General features: G+C 55.2%; 4 non-coding genes across 4 annotated transcripts; 2 read left to right on the forward strand and 2 right to left on the reverse strand.

Moving 5' to 3' along the window:
* Positions 1–5,201: 5,201 nt before the first annotated feature.
* Positions 5,202–5,283, reverse strand: TRNAS-AGA. Its single transcript has one exon. It is a non-coding gene; the product is annotated as a tRNA-Ser (tRNA).
* Positions 5,284–14,367: 9,084 nt separating this feature from the next.
* On the forward strand, positions 14,368–14,439 carry TRNAD-GUC. Its single transcript has one exon. It is a non-coding gene; the product is annotated as a tRNA-Asp (tRNA).
* A 1,161-nt stretch (positions 14,440–15,600) lies between these two features.
* On the forward strand, positions 15,601–15,672 carry TRNAD-GUC. Its single transcript has one exon. It is a non-coding gene; the product is annotated as a tRNA-Asp (tRNA).
* Positions 15,673–17,875: 2,203 nt separating this feature from the next.
* Positions 17,876–17,947, reverse strand: TRNAC-GCA. Its single transcript has one exon. It is a non-coding gene; the product is annotated as a tRNA-Cys (tRNA).
* Positions 17,948–23,308: the final 5,361 nt, after the last annotated feature.

The raw sequence follows: 23,308 nt of genomic DNA on the forward strand, positions 1-23,308 counted from the left end.
GCCTCCGCCCTGCCCTGCTCCGCATGTATTCGGAGTGAGTCAGTTTCCCTGTCCCAAGGTGTGTCCTGCCCTGTGTCTCTTCTCCTCCCCAGTTCCCTCCAAACCACCCCATTTCCCCTGCACCCCGGGCTGGGTCTCTGCCAACCCCCCTTCTCCCCTCCTGCCCCCAATATCTCCCTGCCCCTACAGGTCTATAGGGCTGGATCCCTCCCTCCCCCCTTCTCCCCTCATTTCCTGCCTCTAGGGGTCTATGGAGATGGGTGTCTCCTCTGCCATCCCCTCTCCTGCCCCCCCATATCCCGCTGCCTCTAGAGGTCTATGGGGCTGGGTCTCTCCCCCCTCCATCCCCGCCCCAGCCCCCAAAATCCCTCTGGGGCTCTGTGGGGCTGGGGCTCTCTCCCTGCCCCTGTGCTCTCCCCTGCACACGATGTCCTGGGAGTGACTCAGTTTCCCTGGACCAACATTTCACACACCCCACCCCCACCCGACATGTCTCCCTCCACCCCACCCCATTTCCCCTGCACCCCAGGCTGGGTCTCTGCCAACCCCCCTTCTCCCCTCCTGACCCCAAGATCCCCTGCCCCTGCAGGTCTATGGGGCTGGGTCTCTCCCTCCCCCCTTCTCCCCTCATCCCTTCCCCCAATAGCTCCCTGCCCCAGGCTGTCTATGGGGCTGGGTCTCTCCCTGAAGCCCCGCCCCCAGCGCGGGGCTCACAGACAATCCCCGCCCGCCGGCTGTGACGTGTGCTGGGGTTGTGACGTACGCTAACGTGTTCACTCTCTGCAGGCGACTCATTCACTTGAGACCAAAACGACAGAAGGTGTCACGTGTCCATGGGCGGGGCTATGCAGATGAGCAGTGTCTGGCGGCAGGACGCAGAGCAGCGAGAGGAACCGAAGGAGCCCGGCGGAGAGAATTCTCTGCGTGTGGACAGAATCCGGTGTGGGGAGTTCGTGCTGTGGGTGCCTGCGCCGGAGTCACTTCGGGGCAGTGATTGGCACTGAGCTGCATATTGACCAAAGGCGTGTGAATGGGGTGTGGTGCCTGGCGGGGAGCAGCTCATGGTGAAAAGAAAGCAGCAGATCCTGTCCTAGCAGTGGTTTGTGGGGATGTGGGGGTTTTTTGCAACCATGAGTGGGATTGTTGTGGGTGCAAGTAGACCCCTCCTCTTCTCTGGTGGGCGGGGCTTCTACTGTCTGCCTGGGGGAGGGAGGGGTCCATGATGTCACAGCCCATGGTGGAGGGGAGGTTGACTCATGTTTCTGAAGTGGGAGAGCAACTTCCCCCGCTCCTACTCACTCTCCACTAGGGGGCTGGGCTGGGATCTCTAGGGAGGGAAGCACAAGAAAAAACAGTCTCCCCTGTGGAACCCAGGAGTCCTGGCTCCCAGTCCCCCTGCTCTAGATCCCCTCCACTCCCAGGACCAGGGGTAGAACCCAGGGGTCCTGGTGCCCAGCCCCCTCCTGCTCTGACCACTTGACCCCACTCCCCTCACTGGGTCGGTGTCCCAGCTCTGCTAAGGGCCTTGACTGATTTTCCCAAAGTGCGTCCTTCTGAATCCAGCACATCTGCCCCCCCCCCCCCGGCCCGGTCACTGCCCACCCCCGTGTGGGGGCACCAGCACTGTGCCGGGTCGTGATGGGAAATTGTCCAAGCTGGCCCAGGAGAGACATGTGTGTCCCTGCTGCCCCCTGCTGGTGGGGCTGAGCCCTGCTCTGTGTGTGGGGGTGTGGGGGTGTGTGTATGTGTGGTGGCTTTGCAGGATTTTGTATCCTGCAGCAAGTGACACACACACACACATTGACGCACAAAGGGACTCTCAGTCCCAAGAACACTCACACACAACACACCGAGAGGGGCATGCTAGCCCAACCCCCAAAGAGAAACAATCACACCCCCAGCCACACTCACAATCACACACACACACACACCAGAATATTCGCAATTGTGCTCAGAGACACAACCGCACACAGTTCACTCCCACTGCTCCCAACACAAGGACCTCCTGCCCCACACAGCCTGTGCCGAGGCCTGTGGAACTCACTGCCACTGGACAGCTACCCATGAGAATGGACCTTTCCAGGAGACCAATACACATGGCCATGGCGACAGAGGGGGCTGGGCTCCCAGGGTCTGACCCGGGCTGAGACTGGTTCTGACCTAGTGGGGTCTATCCAGCAGGGGGCAGCGTGACCCACACACAAACCCACCAGAAGCGCCTTTCTTAGCGGGTCTCCCAGGCCATCCCCCACCCTGCCCCGGTTGGGTAACAAAGGGGCAGTACGGGACTCTGGGCCATGTCGCAACCTGGCCCCAGCCCCTCGCTCCCACACGCTGGTGAGTTGGGTAACTGCCAAGGGATTGCACAAGAGAGAGTCAGAGCCAGGGAGAGAACCCAGGAGTCCTGGCTCTCCCCCTGACACACACTGTAACCACTGGACCCCACTCCCCTCCCAGGGCTGGAGATAGAACCCAGGAATTCTGACCACCAACCCCCCGCCCCCGCTCTGACCACTAGACCCCACACTCCCCTTTTAGATTTTAGTCTCGCTGCCTCTTCTATCCACCCATCCCACCTGTCCATCCCTTTGCTGCAGGTTTCTGGGGTGTCACCCCTGCTCTGCGCTCCCCCAGTGCAGCCCAAGGCTTTTCCTCCCCCCAACCACACATCCTCACCCCCCTCGTGCTGGATCATCTGCTTGGCCCCCTGCCCCCTCTCGGGATGCGCTGTGCGGCGTGGCTGGGGATTGTGCAACAGCCCAGCACCAGGCAACACAGAACGGACACCACATGCCCTGCCCCACCTCATCTGAGCTGCTCTCCAGGTGCATCGGAGCCCAGCGCCCCGCACCTGGGCCCTTCTGCCCCACAGGGGGTGAGCTGCAGCCCCCGCCACACTTCACAGAGGGGTTAAGTGTCAGGCCAGCCAGCCCTTGTAAGATGGGGAAATCACCACCAGGGTCGACGGTATGGGGGCTGTGACATATAGAGAAACGGTTGTTGCACTGGCAGAGGGCAGCTGAGCATGCACACACACACACACACACACACAATTGCAAACATACACGAACACATGCATGAATCCAGCCACACACACACACAATTGCTAATATACACAAACACCCACATAAATCCAGCCAACATCAACACAACTACTAACAGATGCAAACACATGCACAAATCCAGCCACATGAACACACACACATTTGCAAAGCCACAAACACAACCCCCAGAGCTGTAATAACACCCCCACACACACACAAAACCCTTGCAGAAACCACACAAACACATGCAGAAATCAATTCATCCATCCATCCACCCACCCACACATACACCATCCCCATTCTGTGCACACACCTTGGGTCACTGTGACACTGAAGACTTCAGTTGGATGGGGGGCCCAGCACCATGTGTCTTTCCAAAAAAGGTTGAGCAATTCCCTATGTGTGGCTTCATGCAGGTGATGGCTGATTCCCCCAACTTACAGCCAGTGGTGAGCTCCAGCCAGTTCACACCCATTCACAAGAACCGGTTGTTAAATTTAGAAGCCTTTTTAGAACCGGTGGTTCCAGGACACCTGGGGTCTGTACTATTGACACAGACTAAGTGACAGGGACAAAACACTCAAATCCCGCCTGGTGCGGGGAGCCAGGTTTGCTCTTCAAATTCTGTCGTTGGTACATTTCCAGGCCTGGGAATGTCCCACAACAGCATTTAATGGGAAGCTGCCTGCAGAACAGTTACACTGCACAGAGCTCCTGTGGACGAGGGGTGGGAATTAGTAACATTTTGAGGATCGTTTGGGAAATGAGCCTTTGCTGACAAGATTTGTCTCTGTTCATATTTCACCTTCAGGTGTTATGTTGAGGGATCTTTAGTATATTTTTGTGAGGTTAATAACTATCTCCTCAACTTTATTTACTCAACTTAAAAATTGGTCACTTGATTTTTGCATCTCCCTGTGAAACTACAACTGACACGTGTGGCTTTCTACAGGGGGTCATGATGTTAAAGTTAAGGAATTCAGTCTCTGTACTTCTGGGGGGAGTGTTGCTTTTTTACAGCTGCCTCAGGGCCAGGCACACTGGGCTGTTAGCTGCACCCACTGTCCTTGCCAGAGGCCCCTGCTGAACCCTGGGCGGCTGAACTACAGTGCTGGGGTGACTCTGCAGGTAGAGAAGCTGCTGTGGAGCAATGTAGAGCAGGTGCAGGAAGGAGACGGGATCACTATTCTCATTCTGAACTGCACAGTTTTCCAAATTTGGGACTAGATTCATAGATTCATAGACTTAAGGTCAGAAGGGACCATTATGATCATCTAGTCTGACCTCCTGCACAATGCAGGCCACAGAATCTCACTCACCCACTCCTGTAACAAACCCCTAACTTATGTCTGAGTTATTGAAGTCCTCAAATTGTGGCTTAAAGACCTCAAGGTGCAGGGAATCCTCCAGCAAGTGACCCCGTGCCCCATGCTGCAGAGGAAGTCGAATGTCCGAGAACAATTCTAGGGGAAGGTGAACGCAGAGCAATGACACTGGAGATGCCCAGACCTCCAATAGGGGCAATGTGGAAATTAATAATGGGAAGATCATTTGTGAAATTAGTCGTCACTGACAAGATTTGTCTCTGTTCCTATTTCACGCTATGGTGTTAGTTAGAGGAATCAGTACAGATTTTTACTATATTAATTAAACACTTAATTTTATTTAATCAAGCCAAAAACTAAGTATCACTTATTTTTTCTCTGTCCTAGCAAGAATGAATTGAATTTTGTGACTTTCTGGAAAGTGCAGCGAGATTAAATGTGGGAAATTCAGTCTCTGTGTTTATGAGCTGATGTTTTCCTCTCACAGGTCAGTGCCTGCATTGAAATACCAAGAGGGATCTAAGGGCTGGTGTACGCTGGGCACTGAACTGGCAAAGCGATGTCTTCCAGGGTGTGACCCCCCCACAAACCCATATAGTTAAGGTGACCTAAGCCCGGGTTAGATAGTGCTAAGGAAAAGGAAGAATTGTTGTGTCCATGCAGGTATTACAGGGATGGGAAAATCCCTCCAGTCACTGTCTACTCCAAAGTGCTATAGCAGTGCCACAGCCGCGTTTTAAGTGTAGACAGAGTGAAACTAGATTTATCTCCAGTTCGCACTATGGATGCTCAGGCACTAAGACTACAATAATAACAACAACAACAGCGCTTGCGTAGTTGGCAGGATTCGGACCTGCGCAGGGAGACCCCAATGGACTTCTAGTCCATCGCCTTAACCACTCGGCCACAACTACTTGACATGCATCCATTTCACTGCATGATGATTTTGTTCTCACTGAATTGTCACTTCAAATTGTTTGCTCAGACCAGCTTCCCCAGCACACTCATGGCTGCATCAGTGTAAGTGTGTCCTTGGCTGAACAGCGAGAATTCCTGCCCATTTCCCTTCCGGCTGGAGCAGCATGAGAGTGTGTTTGTGTGAACGACATTGCTGTAGATTGTTGTTCATTCCCCACTCTGACAATTCAGACAGTCCCTTTCCTAGTCAAATCTCCAGCACATCGTTCCAATAGTAGGGGTCAGGATTTCTCTGGGGCACTGAAATTTTTCAGAGGGCTGGCGCGTGAACTCAGCCTTGCATTCCACCCTTGATGTTTCATGGACTAACAACAGCAGCAGAAAGAAAGAGCGGAGCCAATATCTCCCTGGCAGGGATGCAGGTGCCATGACCCCTCTGTCTGACCGTCGTCATTGCAGGAGAAAAAGGTTCACTGGCATCGAATGCCCTGGCTCAGACCAGAGACACAGGGAGGTTTTGCTGTTTATGGATCTGTGCAAAGGAAATTTTGTCTCTGTGTGAAACTGAGGTCAGAAATGAAATGTCCACACGGTGGCCCAATGCTCTAGGGAATGTGGGTGAAGGACTCGGGCTGAGAAATGATTTAACAGGGGTTTGTTTCAATTTGCCCTGTTTAAAATCTATGGCTAAAAGGCAGCCACTGTTGTTAGTACTTGTACCTGTGTAGGGACACCCCAGTGGGTGTCAAGTCCATTGTCTTCACCAGGGGCAGTCGATTATTTTAGCAAAGTACAAATTACTTGGTCAAGGCCTAGGCTCCAGAGAAAACAATACACTGCTGATAAGAAGAAGTACATAAAAGATTTTGCAGCCACCATGGGCATAACTATGATGTGTCGTGTTTCACTCTTTATATCTGGCACCACCTCCTTTCCCTTTAGCCTTGTAGTTGACCAAGGGGAAAGCTGAACATCCCCTCAGATACCAGGGAGTGTTTGTGTCCATTCCTGCGAGCTACACAGGGGTTTGATGTTGCTGTTTCAGTCCTCTGGCTCTGGCGGGATAAGGAACGATTCAGGCTGTCACTGAACTGAAGGAGGAAGATCAGTTTTTGACAGGGAGAGGGACACCTCCTCTTAAAGGTGTTTGTCTGGCTGGCAGTCCTGGTTCCCAGGTCTCGCCCGTGGGGCTCCAGCAGTTTTGGGACTGGGTCACTCCCTTGGCCCCACCGGCTGCCCCCAGGTGCTCCCCCCCAAAGGCCCCATCAGTGCAGTGGAGCTGAGCAGCATCTGCCTGCTCGCTCCAGTGGCTGCCGGCCCCTCCCCATGGCAGGGCGGGGTGGGTCGCTGCCTCTGTGCGCTGCCCCCACCCCGAGCCCCTGCAGCCAATGGGACACTGCAGGGGTGATGCCTGGGGGCAGCAGAACATGGCGGCCCCCCAGCCCACCCCGCCTTGGAGCCCCAGGTAAGCGCCATACCCCTGACTCCCTCCGAGAGCCTGCACCACCATCCCCTCCCCACATACCCCCTCCTCCCCGCAAACTCCCTCCCAGAGCCTGCACCCCGGTCCACACACACCTGCCCCCAACTCCCTCCCACAGCCTGCACCCTCTCCCTCCACACACACCCTCCCCCCCCCCCGAATCTCCCTCCCCGAGCCTGCACCCCCACCCCACCTCCTGTTCCCCCTACCCCCTGGCCCAGCCCAGAGCTTGTACCCAGCACCCAAACTCCCAGAGCCAGAACAAGGAATTTTTGTGCCCGATGCAAGGGCCGGCTCCAGGCTCTTTGGCGGGGGGTCCCTGAGTCCCTGTCGGAGGGAATCACCTGCCACTGATTTGCCACCGCTGCTTCATTCATCCTTCGGTGGCAATTCAGGAGCGGGTCCCTGAGTCCCTCTCGGAGAGAAGGACCCACTGCCAAATTGCTGCCGAAGAAGTGGCAGCAGTAGAGCTGCCGCCGAAGCGCCTCTGATCGTGGTAGAGCTGCGCCCCTCCACTTTGCGCGCCCGAGGCAAGTGCCTCACTCGCCTCGCCCTTGTTACAGCGCTGCAAACTCCATCCAAAGCCTGCACCCCAGAACCCCTCCCCCCCCCAAACTCCCTTACAGAGACCAGCCTCGCACCCCGTCTGCCCCCAAACTCCCCCCATACCCTGCCCCCCAATCCCCCGCCCAGGGCCTGCACCCGAGACCGCCTCCCCACCCAAACTCCTCCCAGAGCCTTAGGCAGGTGGGGGGGTGGAGTTTTGGGGGGCGGGGTCTGGGCAGTATGAGTGACATTATTGGCCCACTGGGAGGACTGGAGGACTGGCCCTGGCCCTAAGGTAAATTGAGGTTGAGACCCTGCTTTAAGGGATTGGAGTAATGCTGGAGAGACTGACGGGCAGGGAGCTGGGGAGCTGTGTGTGCCCCAAGGAGAGTTGTTGTTGTGCTCTGGTGACACAGAGCGGGGGTGGGGAGTTTGTAAGCTGTGGTGTTTGTATAGAAGAGAGAAAGTTTACTAACCTCCAGGTTCAAAGCTGTTCCTGCTCTGGGCTATACAGGACACTCTCTGTTGTGAGGGTAGCTTAGTGGGTGAATGTTTCCTGCAGGGTAATGGGTTCCTAGTTCCCATCCAAGTGAGTCCCTTTAAAAACTTTTTTGAATGAAAATCAATTTCCAGACCCATCTCCAGTATGTTCAGGAGTTCGCTGAATGGGGGCAGGGGGCTTGAAATGAATTTAAACACTCAGCATTTTCCCGTGCAAATGAATAAAGACCTAGCAGAGCTGTCCAGCAGCTGAAATCAGTTCCAGTCCTCGGCGTCTCTAAGAGGGACACTCGGTAGCTGAGGCACGTGGGGCACCTCTGTGGTGAGGACAGGTGAAAAAATGCTGGATTCAATTAAAGCTGAGCCCATAGGAGGGGAAGGTGAATGGCGGCACCACACAGGGTCATAACACTCAGACATGGGGCTTCACTGTCACCTCCCCTGTGTTTTCCATCATTTCTATCCTAAGGAACACACCCTCCCCCTCCCCCACACACTGTCACACACAACCTTCTCTCCCTGAGCCCCATCCCACCCCGCCCCCTCTCCCCCCCCACGCCAGGGGACACAGCCTCTCGGTGACTCTCCCAGATGGGGGCTTGTCTCTGCATCTCCCCAACAGGGGAGCAGGGAGCCAAAAGGGCCACAGGAGACCAATGGAGCTAGGCAGGGATAGAAAATACTTCCCCTCCCTTCCCAAGAGTCCCGTTAATCTCACCCATGGGATGTTCCAGCACCGGGTGGGCTCAAAGCACCAACCTTCCCCTGAGCAACGGAAAGGGGAACCAGCTCTATCACATGGAAGGAGGCTCCCAACCTCTGCTGCTGCCATCCTGCAGCCTTTAATATGGATTTGTTTTAGCTAATGCAACCCCCCCACTCCGCTAAACCATCTGTGAAACATGGAGACAAGCTCCTGAAAGCAGGACTCAGTGGTGCAATGGGTTAGTGCCCAGTACTTACAGAGCAGTGCTGAGTGGAGTGTTGCTGAGGTTGTGAGTTCAAACCTCACCTCCAGCACAAGTTTCCTTTAAGTCCTGCCCCCGACTCCCCCTCAGTCTTTGCTCCCCAAACCACCTGTGTGCTCATCCTCTTCGCTGTGAGACTCAAACCCTGCCTGGCTTTCGGTATGTCGGTGGTTTTTATTGTCTGACGTATTGATGTGCATGTGGGTCCTGTGTGATTTTTGTGGATGCCTGGCATAGTTTTGTGTGTGTGTGACTTTTGCATGCAGATTGTTTTTTGCTAAGTATTCTTTTGGTATGTGGTTTTTGTGCTTTCCTGTTGTGGGCTTTTGCTGTATTGTTTGGTGTGGATTTGTTCTATGTTTTGTGTGGCTTTCCCTTATGTGTCTATGGCTCTATGTGCTGTGTGGGTTTGGTTGTTTATGTCTGTGTGGGCCTGTGCAGTCTGTGATGTTCTCTTTCTCTCTAGTTGTCTCTCTGTTTGTATCTTCATGTGTAAATTCACTGGAACTTTTCAAACTCTCCACAGCTTTGCCAATTTTCACCAGGAATTTTACTCATTAACAAATTCTCACTTGTTCCCTACCAGTTGGTGACCATCGCCCCAGGGGCCTGTCAGTCTCAGGGTCCTGATTTCCCATTGACCCTTCCCCCTTCTATTGGGACTGGGAACTAGCCAACCAAAAAAACCCCACTCAGTTTTAGTAAAGGGCCAACAGTCCCTTACACAACCTGGGCCTGTGAGGGAGGGAGAGCTCAGTGGTTTGAGTATTCGCCTGCTAAACCCAGGTGTGTGAGCTCAGTCCTTGAGATGGGCTATTTAGGGATCTGGGATAAAAATCTGCCTGTGGATTGGCCCTGCTTTGAGCAGGGGGTTGGACTAGAACCTCCTGAGGTCCCTTCCAACCCTGGTATTCTATGATGGGGTCACCAATGTTCAGAGAAACTAGCACAAGCTGGGCCCATGGTGTAATGGTTGGCATGCTGACATCTGAGTTCAAATCTCAGTGGGACCTTATGGTAAATCCCTGGAGATCCAAGCGCTTTCCTATCTCCAGCTGTATAAAAATGAGTTGTTTACCTTTTGCTGAGTGACTCATACCCACTGGAGCCAGGTCTTTGGTTGGAATGGGGTCTAGAAGTGGCTATGGTTTGACTGGGTGTTTGGGATTTCTGATGCTGACAAGTTTGGCCCTTGTGCTTTCTACCACACTTTTCCTCTTGCCCACATGGCGCTTGAAGAAAGGAGTGTCAGGGCCAGGTTTCATAGTCAGGGAAAGGCAGGAGGGAGGAAGAGTCCCAGGCTGGAGCCCAGCACCCCTCTCCTCCTCTGGGCACCTAGGACAGAGGCGGCTGGTGCTGACAGCTCCAAGGGAAGGCTTAAAAGCCACAGAGCAACCAAGGGCAGGGCAAGAGGAGGGGAGAACCATGCCTATGCGTGGCCAGCAGACAGCCACAGAGACACCCAGCCAGGCTGCTCCCTGCTCCCTGGCATGCCGAACACCCACTGAAAACCACCCACAGCCAGCTGCTGATGCTTTGTGGCCAACATCAGAAGATGGTAGGAAAGCAGGGCCAGCCCCCTGGTGGGGCCTCTTACCGTTCCCACTCATGGTGCTGACTTTGGCAGTGGGGCAGGAGATTTTACCCCAAGAGGCTTTTCCCCAGCTGGCGACAAGCAGAGAAACACCCAGGCTCCCAAGGTGCTATTTAGCAAGTACCCTCCAGCACAGGGACAGGCGCACACTTGGAAGAGGGAAACTGCTCCACACGCTAGCCCGGGCAGCCGCCCATTTTCTTTGGCAAGTCAGGAAGGGCAAAGGCAAGACTGGAAGCACCTGGGGCTCATGCCCCAGCCTTTGTGACACCCAACCCCCAACTCCTTCCCGGGGCTCTAGCTGAAGCCAGAGCATTGGCCTGAGCGGCCAAGAAGAGGTTCTAGCCCTGAAGGGAGCAGGACTTTCAGCACAAAGGTAAAACTGGGCAAACACAACCACGAAGGGACTTGAACCCTCAATCGTCTGATCCAAAGTCAGACAACTTACCCATTAGGCCATGTGGTCACAGGAACAAAACCTTTCCAAGTACTTCTTTGTAAAAGGCAGACACTGTGTTTCTCACGTCCTCTACTGAATGGGGCCGAGACTCTCTGGGCACAAGAAGTCGAGTTCCCAGCGAGATGTGAGACAATTCTCTGGAGCCAGGTACAGGACTTTGGCAGGGAGGCTCTGGCATGAGGGATTGGGGTGCAGCAGACAGACCAGCTATCTAGGTGCTTAGATTTGGTCTCACTGAGGAGAAGGAGGAACCCTGCTGATAGGCAGTGGCTGTGGAGAAAAAGTGGGATGTCCAGGCTGCTCAGGTCTCCTTCTTCCAGCTCCTCATCTGGCTGAGCTGCTTCACCGGCCTAGACAAGTCCTCTGCATGCACAGCAAATAGCCCAAGAGCCATTGCTGCCCAAACCTGTGTTGGGGGGTGAGCTTCTGTCTTCCCTGTCCCATCTGCCCTAGAACAGACCTCTAGATTGAGAGAGACAGTCAACAACTATTAAGGCTAAGATTATATAAAGGGGGTCCCAGAATCTGTGACTTTCAGAGATCTCAGTGACATTTTCCGCCTCAGCCCTGGGGCAGCAAGACTGGAGCTGTCAGCTGTGAGGCCCCCACCGGCCATCAGCCACCAGTGTCGGAAGGGGCTCCCACAGGCCCATGCCACCACGGATGGACCCCACAGCTCCCAGCTACTGTGAGCAGCGGGATGCCCCCAGAGCTCCCAGCTGTTGTGGGTGGATCCCAGAGCTCCCAGGTACCACATGGGACAGGGGGACCCTGGAGCTCCCAGTGGGGTGACTGGGTTATAAAGTCCGGTCAGCGTTGCTGCGGGGCTCAGGCAGGCTGGTCCCTACGTGTCCTAGGGCACCGCACTGTGCCCTGGAACTGGCCAGTAGGTCCCCCCTGCTGCACCGGTGACAAGGAGCCGCTCGAGGTAAGTCTGCACCCCAACCCCCTGCCCCAGCCCTGAACCCCCCCAAACCCAGAGCCCCCTCTTGCACCCCAGAGCCCTCACCCCCCGTGCCCCAGCCCAGAGCTTCCTCCCACACCTGGAACCCCTCATCCCTGCCCCCACCCCAGAGCCATCACCCCGTCCTGGACCCCCACCCCCTGCCTCAACCCACAGCCCCCTCCTGCACTCTGAATCCCTCGGCCCCACCCTGCAGGCTGGAGCCCCCTCCTCCACCCCAAACCCCTCATCTCCCCACAGCTCCCACAGGCAGACCCTGGAGCTCCCAGCAGCCATGGGTGGCCGGGGAGCCCCCCCAGCCCCACCCCACTGCGTATGGACCCTGCAGCTCCTACGAGCGGACCCCAGAGCTCCCAGCCGCTGCGGATGGACCCGGGATTTCCCAACAGGCCTTGATGGCGGGAGGACCCCGCAGCCCCACGTCATTGCTCACAGACCCTGCAGCGCCGCAGCCCCGGGAGCTCCCGGCCGCCCCGGGCAGGAGAGGAGCCCCCGGCGCTCAGACACCGCAGGCAGAGCCCGGAGCTCCCAGTCACCGGGGTGAGGAGGAGCCGCAGCCCCGGGAGCTCCCGGCCGCCCCGGGCAGGAGAGGAGCCCCGGGCGCTCAGACACCGCAGGCGGGGGCCGGCGCTCCCAGTCACCGGGGGGTGGGGGGTGCGGAGGCGCCGCCGCCCCGGGCGCTCCCGGCCGCCCCGGGCAGGAGAGGCGCCCCCGGCGCACAGCCCCCGCAGGCAGCGCCCGGAGCGCCCAGTCACCGGGGGTGAGGAGGAGCCGCAGCCCGGGAGCTCCCGGCCGCCCCGGGCGGGAGAGGAGCCCCGGGGGCTACGACACCGCAGGCGGTGCCCGGAGCTCCCCGTCACGGGGGGGGGGGGGTGAGGAGGAGCCGCAGCCCCCGGCCAGTGCAGGTGGCCCCGCAGCTCCCAGCCGCCGCGGGCGGGCGGACGCCAGAGCCCCCCGCTGCCAGCGGGACCCCGCGGCCGCCCCGGGCAGGACCCGTCACCCCGCGACCGGCAGGAAACAGCCGCGCGCGGAAGCGCCTCGCACCCTGTGACCCCCCCTGGTGCTGCGGCTTCGCGCCAGGCGGGAGGCGGCGCCGCGGCTGCGGTCTCGGTCCCTCCGCCCGGCAGCGGGACCCGCCCCGCGCGGCCTCGCGCCGCTTCTCGCGGGCGGCGCTGAGCTCTGAGCGCACAAGGCCCTGGCGGCTCCGCCCCGCATCGCAGTCAGACAACGTCACCAATGGGAGCTGAGCCTGTCAGAAACGTCAGGTGGGGAGGGCCCAATGGGAGACCAGCTTTCAGAGACCCGCCCCACATGAGGGCCAATGGGAGATCAGCTGTCAGAAAACACTAGGCAGGCCGGCACCAGCCAACCAGGAACCGCCGCTCATCTCAAGGACCCAGACAGCCCCGCCCCCACCTGTCCTATGCCCCACAGCAGCAGCCAGCGCCGGGTGGCTCGTGTCGTGCACCACAGCAACCCCCAAACCAGAGTCTCAATTCCCCTCCCACCCCCACTGCTCTTCATTAGGTAACGAGACACCCACCCAGACACCAAAAAAGGGGGGAACACTTTCTGCTTCACACAACCACCAAACCCCAGCCCCTTCCCCATGTCTGGCCACACGCTCCCAGCTCAGGGTGACCACACACCCCGTCGGGGCAGGCTCTGCTCAGCCCGGCTCCCCACAGCCTGCACTAAACATGTGGGGCCCAACCCCAAAACTTACTCATATTTTACCCCAATGGACCCAAACTGCCGCTTTTAATATATGCAAATAAGGAGCTGCCACACTCAGGCCACTCCCGAGCTCTGCCGTGGAGCCACCCGGCAGAGAACCAGGTGATATTTAAATTAGCCAGGACGTCGCTCAGTCATTGCCCTCTGCTCCCAGCAGGTGGCGCCGGAGAGCTCCGAGCTCGCTCCCTTCCATTTCTCGCGTCGGCTTCAGCCCCCGGGTTACAAACGCACCAACCGGGGAGCAGGAGTGTGGGGCTGCTCCAGGATGACCAGATGTCCCATGTTTAAAGGGACAGGCCGGTCTGGGAGGACTTTTTCTTATATAGGAGCCTATTGCCCCCCACCCCCGTCCCGTTTTCCACAGTTTCTTCAATGTCACCCTATGGGGCAGCTCTGCGGGGACGGACTTGCACACTTGGGAGCCATCGGCCGGATCTGCGTGCCTGGGAAGCTGCGTCCCTCCAGAGGCGCTTGAGAAGCCAAAGGGGCCGTGGGTGAGTTTGTGATGAGGTGAGTGTGAAGTGTGGAAGGGGGAGGGTGGCAAGAGGAGGTTTTGAGAGGAAAAAAGGTGCTGCTGAGCTGGTAGGGGAGGGCAAGGTCCCAGGCGGGTGTTGTGTGAGGAGCTGTGTAGGCCCGGAAAGACGTCCTGCTGGGCAAGGGCAGGTGAGGAGGGCCAGGGCTTTTCCCAGGGCTGTTGCTGCGGCCAAAGCCTTTGGGAAGCAGAAGAGGGCCAGGGGTGCTGTTGCCTGCTGGGGCCCATGCGACGGTGTAGGTGTACGCTGACCATAGCTGGTCTGTGGGAGCTGGGGCCACTCACCGTGTCCCTTTCCTCGTTAGTATAGTGGTGAGTATCCCCGCCTGTCATGCGGGAGACCGGGGTTCGATTCCCCGACAGGGAGGGTGACCCCTTTTGAAGGGGGGACAAAGAAATCCCTGGCCTGCCCGCCACATGCCTTGCATTCTCCTTCGACGGCCACTTCCCTTCGCACCCCGCACTGATGACTTTCACCTCCAGAGAGACAATTACCTCGCAAGGACACGCTTGCCCTAGCCAAAGCCTCCCCCGGGGCCTGCACGTGGGGGCACATTTCAGAGCGGCAAAGGGAAATAGGCTGGCCAGGGCCATGAGGATAATGGCCCAGACAAACGGGGAGGCACTTGGTCCAGGGGTGGAGGAAGACAGAAAAAGGGACAGGCATGGGATTGGCTTCCTCTCTTTTTTCCTTTGCTCAGCATTTGACCTGTGACTGTAATGGGGAGACTTGAGAAAGACCTGTGGCCGCCGGTGAGGTAGGTGGCCGCCCCGAGAGCGCAGAGCTGAGCATTTTCCAGTGGGGTGCTGCCTGCACCCCCAGCACCTGGCCGTGATCGTATAGTGGTTAGTACTCTGCGCCGTGGCCGCAGCAACCTCGGTTCGAAGCCGGGTCCCGGCATTGCTTTTTGGTGGGGAGGGGCTATCCTGCAGCACGCCTCGTGGCTCAGTCTGATGGCGTCCGTTTGCAAAGAGAGCCATCAGCCGGTCCTCAGTTTCTGCTTGGTAAAGGCAAGTCAGTGGGGTCCATCGGTCAGAAAAAGAGTCCCAGGACTTCTTGCTGGGCGCCAGGGTCCAAAAGCAGCGCATTCCCTCCTGGAAAGGGCTGTGTTTCGAATGTCCGTCCAGTGCGCGTTGAAGGGAAGGATCTGCGTGCCTGGGAAGCTGCGTCCCTTCAGAGGCGCGTGAGAAGCCAAAGGGGCCGTGGGTGAGTTTGTGATGAGGTGAGTGTGAAGTGTGGAAGGGGGAGGGTGGCAAGAGGAGGTTTTGAGAGGAAAAAAGGTGCTGCTGAACTGGTAGGGGAGGGCAAGGTCCCAGGCGGGTGTTGTGTGAGGAGCTGTGTAGGCCCGAAAAGGCGTCGTGCTGGGCAAGGGCAGGTGAGGAGAGCCAGGGCTGTTGCTGCGGCCAAAGCCTTTGGGAAGCAGAAGAGGGCCAGGGGTGCTGTTGCCTGCTGGGGTCCATGCGACGGTGTAGGTGTACGCTGACCATAGCTGGTCTGTGGGAGCTGGGGCCACTCACCGTGCCCCTTTCCTCGTTAGTATAGTGGTGAGTATCCCCGCCTGTCACGCGGGAGACCGGGGTTCGATTCCCTGATGGGGAGGGTGACCCCTTTTGTAGGGGAGACAAAGAAATCCCTGGCCTGCCCGCCACATGCCTTGCATTCTCCTTCGACGGCCACTTCCCTTCGCACCCCGCACTGATGACTTTCACCTCCAGAGAGACAGTTACCTCGCAAGGACACGCTCGCCCTAGCCAAAGCCTCCCCCGGGGCCTGCACGTGGGGGCACGTTTCAGAGCGGCAAAGGGAAATAGGCTGGCCAGGGCCATGAGGACAATGGCCCAGACAAACGGGGAGGGACTTGGTCCAGGGGTGGAGGAAGACAGAAAAAGGGACAGGCATGGGATTGGCTTCCTGTCTTTTTTCCTTTGCTCAGCATTTGACCTGTGACTGTAATGGGGAGACTTGAGAAAGACCTGTGGCCGCCGGCGAGGTAGGTGGCTGCCCTGAGAGCACAGAGCTGAGCATTTTGCGCTAGGCTGCTGCTTGCCATCCCAGCACCTGGCCGTGATCGTATAGCGGTTAGTACTCTGCGCCGTGGCCGCAGCAACCTTGGTTCGAATCCGGGTCACGGCATTGCTTTTTGGTGGGGAGGGTCTATCCTGCAGCACGCCTCGTGGCTCAGTCTGATGGCGTCCGTTTGCAAAGAGAGCCATCAGCCGGTCCTCAGTTTCTGCTTGGTAAAGGCAAGTCAGTGGGGTCCATCCATCAGAAAAAGAGTCTCAGGACTTCTTGCTGGGCGCCAGGGTCCAAAAGCTGCACATTCTCTCCTGAAAAAGACTGTGTTTCACACGTCCGTCCAGTGCGCGTTGAACAGAAGGATCTGCGTGTCTGGGAAGTTACAAGGAAGAATGATGAAGGTGCCCAAAAGTACAGGACCTGTGGAAAAAGAGCACTCCCAAAATTACAGAAAAAAACCCTGCTCTCCTTAGAGTCTATTTTGCAGTGCACTAAGCCTAAGCAGCCCTCTGCCCCAGCCCTGAGCCTCCTCCTGCATCATGAACCCTTCATCCCCCAGCCCCAGCCAGAAACCTCATCCCCCCGCACCCTCATCCTCAGCCCCACAGCCCTCACCCCACCCCTCTGCCCTAGCCCTGAGCCCCCCCACAGCATGAACCCCTCATCCTCAGCCCCACAGCCCTCACCCTGCACTCCCTCCTATCCCCAAACTCCCTCCCAGAGCGTGCACCACCTCCCCCTTCCTACGCCCCCACCCCCAGCCCAGAGCCTGCACCCAAACTCCGTCCGAAAGCCTGCATCCCTCATCCCCTCCTGCACACCCACCCCCTGCCCCAGCCCGGAGCCTGCACCCAGCACCCAAACTCCCTCCCAGAGCCTGCACCACCTCCCCCTTCCTACGCCCCCACCCCCAGCCCAGCGCCTGCACCCAAACTCCATCCCAAAGCCTGCACCCCTCACCCCCTCCTACACACCCACACCCTGCCCCAGCCCGGAGCCTGCACCCAGCACCCAAACTCCCTCCCAGAGCCTGCACCCCTTACCACACCCCCAGCCCCAGCCCAGAGCCTGCACCCAAACTCCATCCCAAAGCCTGCACCCCTCCTGCACCCTAATCCCCAGCCCAGGACCTGCACCCCATACCTTCCTCTGAAACCCCACCCAGAGCCTTAGGCAGGTGGGGGCAGAGTTTGGGGGGGCGGAGTTAGGGGGGGCGGGTTCTGGGCACCACCAAAATTTCTACAAACTTGCCACCCATGCCCACACCCACACACACCCTGCTGCCCCAGCCCTGGGCTCCTCCCCCCACCTGCACCCTCCTTCCGCCCCAGCCCTGGGTCACTGGTAACTTGCTCCCAGTTTAATAGAATAGAAAAAAGAGGGGATTGAATGTGTAACAGGGAGTTTGGTAAATCTTGGTTATTTTATTTTTGTAACAGGCTCCTGTCCACCCCCAGTAGAGCTTTCAGTCCCAATGGCAACTTACTTACCAAATGTAATACAGACTAGTCCATGCCTCCCAAGTGGATGTGGTTCTTGTTCTTCTGCACATTGTAGCCCATGGAGGCCAAGGACCTGCAAATGTGTCTTCATGGGCCTTTGTTTAGTTGATGAAAACAAACCTAGACACTTAGAGGATTGGAACTGATTTCAGCTGGGGGACTTGTTTGCTAGGTTTTTATGCATTTGCACAGGAAAACATTGAGTGTGTCCATTCATTTCAGGGATCCCTATTTAGTGGAGCTCCTGAAAATAGAATTATTTTTACTGAAGTAACATGTTTGTAAGGGGGCACTTGGATTTGAACCAAGGACCACTTGATCTGCAGTCAAACACTCTACCACTGAGCTATACCCCCATGACATTTGCAGAAGCAAGTCAATGATCTTAAGGATTTTGAAGGACAGGCTCTGCCTCAGAGAGCTCATTTTCTATTCCCAGACCACAGGGGTTTTAAAAATGGGGTTTGATTAAACTTTATATACACATGGAGACACCACAGCTTGCACACCCACCAGCATAGCTTCCCCCGGTGACATAGCTACCACCTCTCCGGGAGATGGGTTAACTGCACGGACGGGACAGCTCTCTCCCCTCCGCTTAGAGCAGCTTCATTATTTATGAATAGGTGGGAAATAACCTCCTGAATGGACAGGAACCAATGTATCAGATATTGCTGTGTCTGCATTCAATATGGGTAACTGGTCATATTGGGCTGGATTAGTAGGAGCGTTGCCAGCAGATGGAGGGAAGTGATTATTCCCCTCTAGTCAGCACTGGTGAGGCCACATCTGGAGCATTGCGTTCAGTTCTCCCCCACCCACCCTCTCTGCCCCTCCCCTGAGACCCACCCTGTCCATCCAAACAGCGTCTGATGTTTTCCTGTCTAGCCAGCTTGCTTCCTAGAACGAACGCTCCTTGTGTGGGGTGATCCACAGGGAGTAGCTTAAACCTCCAAAGTGCCTGGCCAGGGGCAGGACATTAGCACAGCAAGGGAGGGGTGTGGCAGTGACATCACAAAGGCCTTTTGCAGGACCTCAGACAATTGGTCAAAGGTGGTGTGGAGGTGGTGACCTCACAGAGAGATGCTGACATCAGCCAGGCAGGACAGGGGCGAGGGGGCCAGGGAAACCTCAGAGACCCCTGTGGCTTTGCTTCAGCAAGTCTCCTTCTCCAGGTCTCTCTTTGAGGACTGAGAGAGTATTCGGGTTCACGTAGGTGAGCGCCAGGAGGAACCTCTTTCGAGTTTTCTCCTTCCATTTTCCTGATTTTACTAGAAAACAGATGTCCCTGTTTAGAAGGTAAGAGCCTCCTCAAGGGAAGGGATGTCCTGGGCATGTCACAGTTCGGATTCCAGTGGCCCCCTTACACTGTAAGGAAACTCCCACAACCTGCTCTGTGTTCGCAGGGTGGGAGAGAGCAGCATCCACGGCAGTGATTTGCTCCTGGCTGCCGGAGCAGAGCAGCAGGCTCAGCTGTCAGAACTTCCCAGAGCGATGAAAGGGGAGGGGCCCAGCCTCTGTAGCAGGAATGCAGGGCAGGCGAGTTCACGGCAGGCATTGTGGGATACTGGAGGAGGCCAGTTATGGTGATATAATGAACAGCAGCATCTACACTGACACTCTGTCACTTTAAGTTTGCTGCAAAAAGCTCTAGACCTCTCATCGAAGTCGTTTTATTTTGTCAGCAAAACAGGGCAGTTTTGTCGCCAGATGTGGCATTGCAGTGTGTGCACCAGCCACAAGCTGCCGACCGAGGGAGTGTTGTGTGTTTTTCACACACCAGAGCAATATCATTCTGCTGAAACAACTTTGTAGTGCAGACCTGGCCAAAGATTCACTCACACACAACTTGCAAGGAAAACCTCACCTGCTCCTCTGCTTTGCAGAATCCAGACACAAGCAAAGCTTGTCAGGCCCCGGTGGCAGGGAGTCAGGTATTGGCACACAGAGTGCTTTAGTCACACACAGGCACCATGGCTTAGCTGGTTAAAGCATCTTTTTTGTAAACAGGAGATTCTGGGTTCAACTCCCAGTGGTGCCTTGTTAGCTGGATGTTGGGGTACCTGTTATTGGCTACTGTCAGAAGAGAAGTTTCAGAGCTAGATGGGCCTTTGGTCTAGCCCAGCGTGTTTTTTCTTATGGTTTAAATAACACTCACAGGCACTGACAATAGAGTTACTGAAAGTTTGGGAGTTAGGAGCAGGTAGGTCAGTGGTCCAGTCCCCACACTGATGACCCCTGTCTCCCTCTGGGACAGGGGCAGGTCTGAGCTCTCACCCAAATGCTCATTGTGGCTGCCAGAATCTGTGGGCAGCTTGTTTAGTTTACAGCAAAGGTTGAGTCCTGCTTTGTGCACCGTGTGTGAGAATGAAAATCCTAAACCGCCCTTTGAAATATCGAATGCAGCAGGACGTGTTATTGTCCCTGTCCCAAAGCAGACAGACCAATGGAGAAATGCTGTCGAGTCCAAGGTGATACTCCACTGCCATTTTACCTTTTTTTCTGGCTAAACTCCTTCTTATCTGCCCGGCTCAGGCTGTCCTCTGCCTCAGCTGCTGCTCCCGGCCTGCTCTAGAGTCAAACGCGCGGGGCCACCAGGGGAACAGAGGCTGGGACAGGGCAGCAGCCTGGGCTGGGCTGGGAAGATGCTGGGAGTTCTCGTTCCCTGAGAACTGGCCCGGGCCCAGCTCCCTTCTCAACAGAAAACAAATCAATTCTACGTCCCCTCCCCAGAAAAACCAGCCTGGAGCCAAGGGCAGCAGGGGACGATTCCCTCTAGTTCCCACCGAGGCAGGAGAGAACCCAGGGTGTTTCTAGCAGAGCTTATGGAACTGATGTGGGAAAACCAGCCTTTAATAACAGGCAGTTCCAGTTTAAGCTCAGTGTTTTTTAACAATTTTTACAACATTAAATAACCCTTCAATCGTGGTCTCACCATCCATAAAATTGCTTCAGCCTTATAGGTTCCCAAGAGTACAGCTAAACATCTCTTCAAATCCAAGGGAGTGGAGATCAGTCAGTGTTCAGAGTCATCCCCCATAGAAGAACCATGTTGTGGTACATACTGGCCCCATCATGTGGCCATCGCCTTTCCCTCCTCTCTGTTAAAAGTTTTGGTATTTTGCACAGAAACTTTCTTCCCTCAGGAGACACCTGGGAACCAGGGCTGCCAGCCAGACAAACACCCTTAAGAGGAGGCGTAACCTGTCAAAAAGTGATCTCCCTCCTTCAGTTCAGTGACTCCCTGGAATGTTACTTATCCCAGCAGAGCCAGAGGACTGAAAGCAGCTACATCAAACCCCTGTGTAGCTAACAGGAATAAACACAAACACTCCCTTGTATCTGAAGTGATGTTTAGTTTTACCCTTTGTTAACTACAAGACTAAAGGGAAAGGCAGTGGTGGTGCCCGATATTAAGAGTGAAACACGAAACAATCACCATAGTTATGCCCATAGTGACTGCAAAATCTTTCTATATACTTCTTATTATCATCAGTGTATTATTTTCTCTGCTGTCTAGACATTGACTGGACCTTGACCAAGAAATTTGGATCTTGATAAAATAATCGACTATCCCTGGTTAAGGCAATGGACTTGATACCCACTCGGATGTCTTCACGCAGGTTCAAGTACTAACAACAGTGGCTGCCTTTTAGCCATAGCCTTTAATCAGGGCAATACATTGATACCAATTCCTGTTACATAATTTCTCAGCCAGAGTCCCTCACCCACATTCCTTAGGGCACTGGGCCACCATGTGGACATTTCATTTCCCGCCTCAATTTCACACAGAGACACAATTTCATTTGCACAGATCCATGAACAGCAAAACCTCCCTGTGTCTCTGGTCTGAGCCAGGGTATTCGATTCCAGTGAACCCTTCTGTCCTGCAATGGTGATGGCCAGTCAGAGGGGACGTGGCACCTGCATCCCTGCCAGGGAGATATTGGCTCGGCTCTTTCTTTCTGCTGCTGTTGTTAGTCCATGAAACATCAGGGATGGAATGCAAGGCTGAGTTCATGCATCAACCCCCTGAAATAGTTCAGTGCCCCAGAGAAATCCTGACCCCGGCTATTGGCATGATATGGTGGAGATTTGAATAGGAAAGGGACTGTCTGAATTGTCAGTGTGGGGAATGAACAACAACCTATAGCAATGTCATTAACACAAACACACTCTAATCATGCTCCAGCTGGAAGGGAAATGGGCAGGAACTCTTGCTGTTCACCATGGACACACTTACACTAATGCAGCCGTGAGTGTGCTGGGGGAGCTGGTCTGAGCAATTTGAAGTGACAATTCTGTGAGAACAGAAACATTGTGTAGTGAAGCAGCTGTACATCAAGTAGTTGTGGCTGAGTGATTAAGGCGATGGACTAGAAATCCATTGGGGTCTCCCCACGCAGATTTGAATCCTGCCAACTATGGAAGCATCAGTGTATTGTCATTGCTGTTGTCTTAGTGCCTGAGCTTCCATGGAGCAAGATCTGGTCTCACTCTGAGGCTGTCTACACTTAAAATACTGCTGTAGCACTGTGGAGTAGACAGTTGCTACAGTGACTGGAGGGGTTTTCCATCCCTGTAATAGCTGCATTGGCAGAACAATCTTTCCTTTCATTTAGCACTATCTAACCACGGCTTAGGTCAGATTAATTATACTGGTTCTGGGGGTTTTCACACTCTGAAAGACGTACTTGTTAGAGGGTTTATCCCATCACCCTCCCATTCCCTGGTCCTTCTCGCGTGACCAGAGAGCAGCAATGCACGAAGTTCAAAGGTGCAAACAATTCAATGTTTATTGGGGTAAACTTCCAGCAAGCAATGATTCCAATTTCCTTCCTCAGTGTCCCCCTTCCCAGCTCTGACACCACAGAGCCTTGCCTGTGTCCCTGTTCCCCTTCCCTGTTCCTATCCCCCCCTTAGCAAAACATAATTCTAATTCCTCTACCCCCATTCCCCCCTTACTTCCTGACTGACTGCAGACTATATAGTAAAACTGGAGTTCTGCTTAGCTATACCCTAACCAATCATTTTACTGAAATGTAACTAACCAATCCTAACATATTATAACATAATTATCTAACCAATTATACCCCACCACCTTAATTGGTTTACACCCAACAAATTAATTATACAGCAGACAGATACAGTCACAGCACCAGACAGAGATTATACAGACAAGGAATAGGAAAGTGGGGACTACAGTGATAGAGCAACAAAGAAATGAGGATTTCACACCCCAGCTGTTGACCTGTGAGTTGTTCCCAGACAGGATGCTATCATGGTAGAGGTTGTGGGTGCTGGTTGCTTAACTGTCTGGCCCCCAGGGCAGGATTTTGAGGTTCACCATTACTGTCTCAGAATGCCAGCACCCATCTTTTGTTCACTTAAAATGTGAGCAGGGAGATTCCAACACCACAGAACTCATGGAGCTCCAGGAAACGTGTAACTTTAGGTCCGGGTGAGTGTGTCTAAAAATCAGCTGTGCTGTAGAAGGTCTCTAGGAGTTGAAAGAGATGTGCCATCTCGACCGCCCTAAAGAGTTCATCAACTATTAATGAAAACTAGGGTTGATAAGTCACATTCTTTGTAGTATCAGGATGGTGGACTGGTCTAAAGTGCTAGTTATAAGACTCTTTTTTTCACAATCCCTTGGGTGTTCTGGTCTCTGCATAGAGATGTGGTTTCAAATCCCACTCCTGACATTACCATTTAAT

The sequence above is a fragment of the Mauremys reevesii genome, linkage group 12 (genome assembly GCF_016161935.1).
Source record: "Mauremys reevesii isolate NIE-2019 linkage group 12, ASM1616193v1, whole genome shotgun sequence".
NCBI lineage: Eukaryota > Metazoa > Chordata > Testudines > Geoemydidae > Mauremys > Mauremys reevesii.